Below are 6353 nucleotides of genomic sequence, written 5' to 3'. Positions count from 1 at the left end.
GGGAGGGAGGGAGACAAAGAGGGAAGAGATATGGGAACATATATATATGTATAACTGATTCACTTTGTTATAAAGCAGAAACTAACACACCATTGTAAAGCAATTATACCCCAAAAAAGATGTAAAAAAAAAAAAAAAAAAAAAAGTAATCAAGATAATACTTCAAGTGTTTGATAAAGAAAACAGGGGAATCAAAGAGATAGCTCAGTATAGACCTTCAAACCAGAGCTCCTTGGGTCACAATAGCTCAGTCTATCATGCTTAGGATTAATCTTTTTCTGAAACCAACAGGGATCATTTTACTTTATTTTTAATTGGGGTATGACTGACACATAACTTTATATTAGTTTCAGATGGATAACATAATCATTCAATATTTGCATATATTGCAAAACGATTCACAATATCTGGTTAACATCCATCACCATACGTAGTTACAATTTTTTTTCCTTATGATGAGAACTTTTAAGATCTACTCTCTTAGCAACTTTCAAATAGTCAATGCATGCAATATTATTGACTATAGTTGGCAGGAATTGTTAAGAATTTTCAAAACTTCACTCATGGTTTATGTCCTGACAATTGATAATATACTGGCTCATTAGTGGTAACTACCTGAATCATCAAATCTCTTTTCTTTCCTAGCTAAGCATGGGTTTTCTTTAAGACTCATTATTTAGCCTCTGCTAATCTCTCAGTTTTCATCGAGACACACCCTTCCTCATGGATTTACCTAGCTCCTTTATGAATACCAACCAAATCCTTATCTCCAGTCCAGTACTCTTACTCCAGTGGCAGGACTCCAAATGCCAGTCAGATACATCAATTTAGACTTCATAAAAGCATCACGTCCATGACTGAACTCTGCACACACACCCATCCCTAAAAGAACCTCCCATCCTAACTATTGTGTTTTGTCAGAAGCTATTACCATTTTCTCAATTTCCTGAGCTCTAAGAAGCGTCATTTCAAAACATCATTTTCCTTCGTTTTCTATATCCATTCAGTCACTAAGGCTTATTGATTTTTCCTTTAAATTGTTGCACATTTGCATAATCCTTTATATTTACACTGTACAACACCTTAATAAAATTTTCCCTGGATTACTGTGACAGCCCCCTGGCAGACCTCCCCATTCTGCCCTGATTTCAGAGTTGGCCTCTTCAAATTAAAGTCCAACATCACTCTCAGGTAATCTCCCTTAATCACTGCATGTGTTTGTTAGTCCCAGGTTTCAAAAGCCTTGCTGGCTCAATGTTATGTGATCATTTGCCTGATGCCTTTCTATATTTAAAAGTCAAAAATCTTTACTGGAAGTCATTTAAAAATTTCAGTTTCTCCATATACTCTGCTTTGATTAAACCTTTCATTAACTCCCATTCCTCTGAATTACTACACAACATAGGATTCATATAAACCTAAATGATCAATGAATTGCATAAGGCTCTGTTTTGTCAATATTTTTTTCTTGAGTGTTAGTTGAGATTCTTGGTCATAGGACTTAAGTCCTGTGTGGTTTAATGATAAGGGTGGTTTAATGATGATGACACTGATTTTCACAAATCGCCCACAATAATAAGGCACAGCTATGTTAGAACATAAACCGATCACTCCTGAAGGAAAGAAAGCGTAAGCCAAGGCTGGCTGGCTGGGTTTAGGGAAAAAGTTCTTCCAAGAAATGGACAAGAACCAAATCTGTAAAGATAAGGCATGCAACAGATGCCAAGTTTGGGAGAAGAGGTAAAGAGCAAAAGGGGCTTCTAGGAAGTGGATTCTGTCCAAATCAAAAATCACAGAAGTCCCTTCCAGGCAATTTGGCAGATTCTAGAAGCAGAAAAAATACTTGAGAAAAGAGAATGGTAGTAATTACATAAGAGAGATAAAGATTCATAGCCTATGAGACTGGAGTTTGGGATTGTGGTTTAGTAGACCAGGGGGTGGGATCAAGAGACTAGAAGTGGGAGCTCATCAGGAAAACTATGTTGGCCCTTAGGTAAAACAAGGGGGTCATGGCCTGGTCGGCTAAACCCTTTTTATACAGAGGACAATTTTTGTGGGAAAGCTTTTAGGAAGAGGGATTTTCTACAGCTGTTTCTAGGTTCTTTCCTATTGGTCAAAGCATGAAGTGAGAAATTCTGATGGTGGGTGCTAATCCACTGGCCCACGTCTTTCAATTAAGAAAGCTAATCTAAAATAAATCCATAAATGTCAGAAATATGGTATCTTTTTTTCTTTCTTCTCCTTCCTGGACTGGTATCAGGCAGTAACCTGGGCAACTGTCTAGTCTGAAGACTCCAGTCCATGGAACATATCTGAACCAGAATGGGTGTATAAGAGGAAGGGGAGACAGAGGAGTAGCAGTACACTTCACTCCTGTACTAAACCATTTTCTCCAGCATCAGCTATGAGTGCAGAACACATTGCATAGGAGAAAAATGTCTGTCATCTGTTCAGAGATGATTTTTCTGTCCTTGGATAAGATAGGATAAAATGTTCAAAATTAGTTTGTTATCTCAAATCAGAGAGAGCCAGTTTTCTTAGTACAAACTGGAGGATTGGACATATTCCTGAGACGAGCCTGAAAATATAGAGGTCAGACCTGTATGCCAAGGCTCTGTAGTGGTTAGCAAACCATAGGTTTAAGGAGCCTTTGCCAAGAAACCCTGCCATATTTCTCTACTTCAGCAATGAGAAATATGCTGAAAGGTGTCTTCCTAGACATTTTACATTAAAACAATACGAACATCACCAAAATAAAAGCAAACCAAAACAAGAAAGCCTTCTATTTTGTCCCTAAGGGCAAGTTTTGTTTGCTATTCAGCATGGAATGAAGATTTCCCCCAACCTGAAGTAATAGGGCTAAATAATAATTAATTAAAGGCGGGTCTTCTAAGGGCTGGTTATATGCTTTATTATATTTTGTTTAATACAAGATAAAGTACGGTTCATATTAAAGAATAAATGGCTTACTTTCACTGTAAGATATATCTATGTTTTGAAGAAGGAAATGAATAAAGCCTTTGGAAACATTAAAGATATCACACATATACTATCTTTAAGATAAAGCCATATTCAGTCATTCCACAAAATCTTATGTTATGTCAGACACTGTTCAAAGCAGTGAGAATATAATGATGAGCCAGCCTAAGGTCCCTGCTCTTAAAGAAATGACAAGGGAATTGAACACTGCCAGGAACATTTTTGAGCTCTCTTTGTCTATCATTTCTGCTACTCTCTGTGTGTTGCCTTTGTTTCATTAGGGTTGCTTTCTTTATACTGTGAAGGCATAGATGCCTATAGTTCTTGGCTTTCCAACTTTTCAAGTTTAAAAAAACCTACGGAATTTTTTAAAACTTTCTCATTTTGGCTGGATAGCCAAGCCTTATGCAATACATAGTGATTGAAATGTGTGTCTAAATTTGTAAGAAGGTAGCAGTCTCATTTGAAAAATGTAGTCATAGTAGAGGGAAGAACATTTCCTGAGGAAGTGCCAGTAGAATACTCAAAAGACCAAACAATATACCACAAAGAGCACCTGACAAATTCTTCAAGTACACAGTTTACATTATCAGAAGGTATAGGAAATAAAAGAAATGAACAATGAAAAAGCAAGTTCAAAAAGCTTTGTAAAAAGCAACAGGTAGCGCTTCCCTGGTGGCGCAGTGGTTGAGAGTCCGCCTGCCGGTGCGGGGTACGCGGGTTCATGCCCCGGTCTGGGAAGATCCCACATGCCGAGGAGCGGCCGGGCCCGTGAGCCATGGCCGCTGAGCCTGCGCGTCCGGAGCCTGTGCTCCGCAAGGGGAGAGGCCACAACAGTGAGAGGCCTGCGTACCGCAAAAAAAAAAGGAAGCAAATAGTGAAGATTGAAAGCCATGAAGAAAAGAATTTATTCAGTAGCAGCAATTTCTCATGCTCAATCTCCTTTACAATGACATTGCTACCTACTCAGAATGATTGAGTTCAGGATCCATTTAGGGATCTATTTCGTAGAGAGAAACACTAGCTAGAGGAGTCTCTCTACTCCCACACCTGGGCCTCTACTCTACAGTATATTTGTTATGTGAAGAGAACTTTGAACTTAATAAGGAGAAACTATCTGAAATCGTTGAAATAGACAAAGCAATGGGAATGAAATCATATAGTCTTGGAATCAGCAGTTACAAGAGACAAACACTGGACAAATCAAGATCACTGCATGTCTGCAGCACTATGTCTAGAAAAGACAAGCAGCAATAAATAGGTATCTATGTATTACTTACTGAGTGTCATTCAGGGTCATCACATGGCACAACTCTAGGAGGTATCTTTCATTTGCTTAGAGTTGTGTTTCAGGAGGGTCCATTCACAGACGGTAATGTGAGCTGTCACCCCTGAGGTACACAACATGGCAGGTGGCTCAGGTGTTATTTATATATGACAAGAATGGTTTCAAAGTCTGGGAATAACTACAGGGTCACCACACTCAGAAAAATCACATCTTGAGACAGAAACACAAACACACATGCACCTGCTCACACACAAATTTGCACACACACACACACACACACACACACAATAATTCCAGCGTAATAAGCTAAGCACTGCATTGTTGTACATAACAAGTGGTTAGAAACCTTGTAGAGTTAGGCAAATAGTCATCAGAATTAGACATGGACTTCAAAATGCATCATGAAGAATTATGAAAGGAACAGTAGTTTATAGACATACATAACAATTACAGCAATAAAGAGAAATGCATAAAACACTACAGTTCAATAACACAACTCTAATGTTGAGTAAAAATCCATATAAGTGCTGTTTTAAGAGAAAAGCCTAAAATAAAGGGATGCAAGAAATTTAAAAGAAGAATAATAAAATACTTATTAATAACACTGGGAAAAATAGTAACTCTACAGTGAAGAAAACTTGGAGACACCATCTTAATCAAGTATTCTAAGCTAACATCACCAGTAATGGAATAAATAGTAATCATGGGCCTCCTGATATAATGCACCGAGAATCATTCTTGTGGTATTTCTGAAAAACAAAAAAGAAAGAAAGAAAAAGCAGAGCCTAAATCTAATCATGGAGAAATATCAGAATAACTCAAATTGATGTACACTCTACAAAACAGCTGGCCTGTACTCTTCAAAACTATCAGAGTAATGAAAGGCAAAGAAAGTCTGAGAAGGGACATAGAGAATAGACTGGTGGTTGCCAAGGGGGAGGAGGATGGGAGAGTGATGGATTGGGAGCTTGGGATTAGCAGATGCAAACTGGTACAGAACGGATAAACAACAAGGTCCTACTGTATAGCACAGGGAACTCTATTCAGTACCCTGGTGATAAACCAGAATGGAAAGGAATATGAAAAAGAATGTATGTATTTGTATAACTGAGTTACTTTGCTCTACAGCAATAATTAACACAACATTGTAATTCAACTATACTTTGAATTACATTGAATACACATTGTATAGTCAACTATGCTTCAATAACAAAGAAATTTAAATTTTTTTTTTTTAATTAAAAAAAGAAAGTCTGAGATTCAATTCCAGATTTAGAGAGACTAAGGAAATCTGACAGCAAAATTCAACGTAGGATCCTGGATTGGATCCTGAACCCAGGGGAAGAGACATGGAAAAGAACATTACGGAGACAACTGGCAAAATTTGAATATAGATTGCAGATTAGATGACAGCATAGAATCAATGATACATTTTCTGTATTTGATAATGGTACTATGGGTATTTAAGAGAAGGACCTTTTTCTTAGGAAACACTCATTGGTATATTAGGAGAAATGGGATATGATGTGTGCAGTTTACTCTCCAGTAATTCTGAAATATAGATATACAGGAGATCAGACCTGTGAGAGAAGAAGGTAATAAATGATAGACAGATAAATGGACAATGTAAAGTGATTGGTGTAAAAATGTTAAAAGTTTGTAAACTTAGGTAAAGAGTATATTTGAGCTCTTCATACGATTCTTTCAACTTTTCTATAAGTTTCAAATCATATTATAAAGTTATAAAAATGTTGACTTTCACTGTGAATAGATGAAGACTCCTAATGAAGTGGTGAGTAGAGGGTTGTTCTAATTTTGTTGTTCATTTCTTAAGAGCCAAAGAGGTTAAGAGCAAAGAAATAGAAATTCTTCTTTTACTATCTAGCAAAGGGACAATTAAGAACCATATGGAAGTTATTTTTTAATATGAAATATTAGATCTAACAGAAGCTTTTCCATGTGAACAACTCCTTATACATTTTAACAGATTAACATCAAAAATTATTTTTCTTTTGATCTAAATTGCATTTGAAATTCTTTCAGGACTCTACCATGAAACAAATTTAGTAAACAAGTTGTCACAGGG

Source organism: Lipotes vexillifer, unplaced genomic scaffold (assembly GCF_000442215.2).
Source record: "Lipotes vexillifer unplaced genomic scaffold, Lipotes_vexillifer_v1.1 scaffold367, whole genome shotgun sequence".
NCBI classification, from domain to species: domain Eukaryota; kingdom Metazoa; phylum Chordata; class Mammalia; order Artiodactyla; family Lipotidae; genus Lipotes; species Lipotes vexillifer.
Note: the sequence above shows the minus strand (reverse complement) of the source record.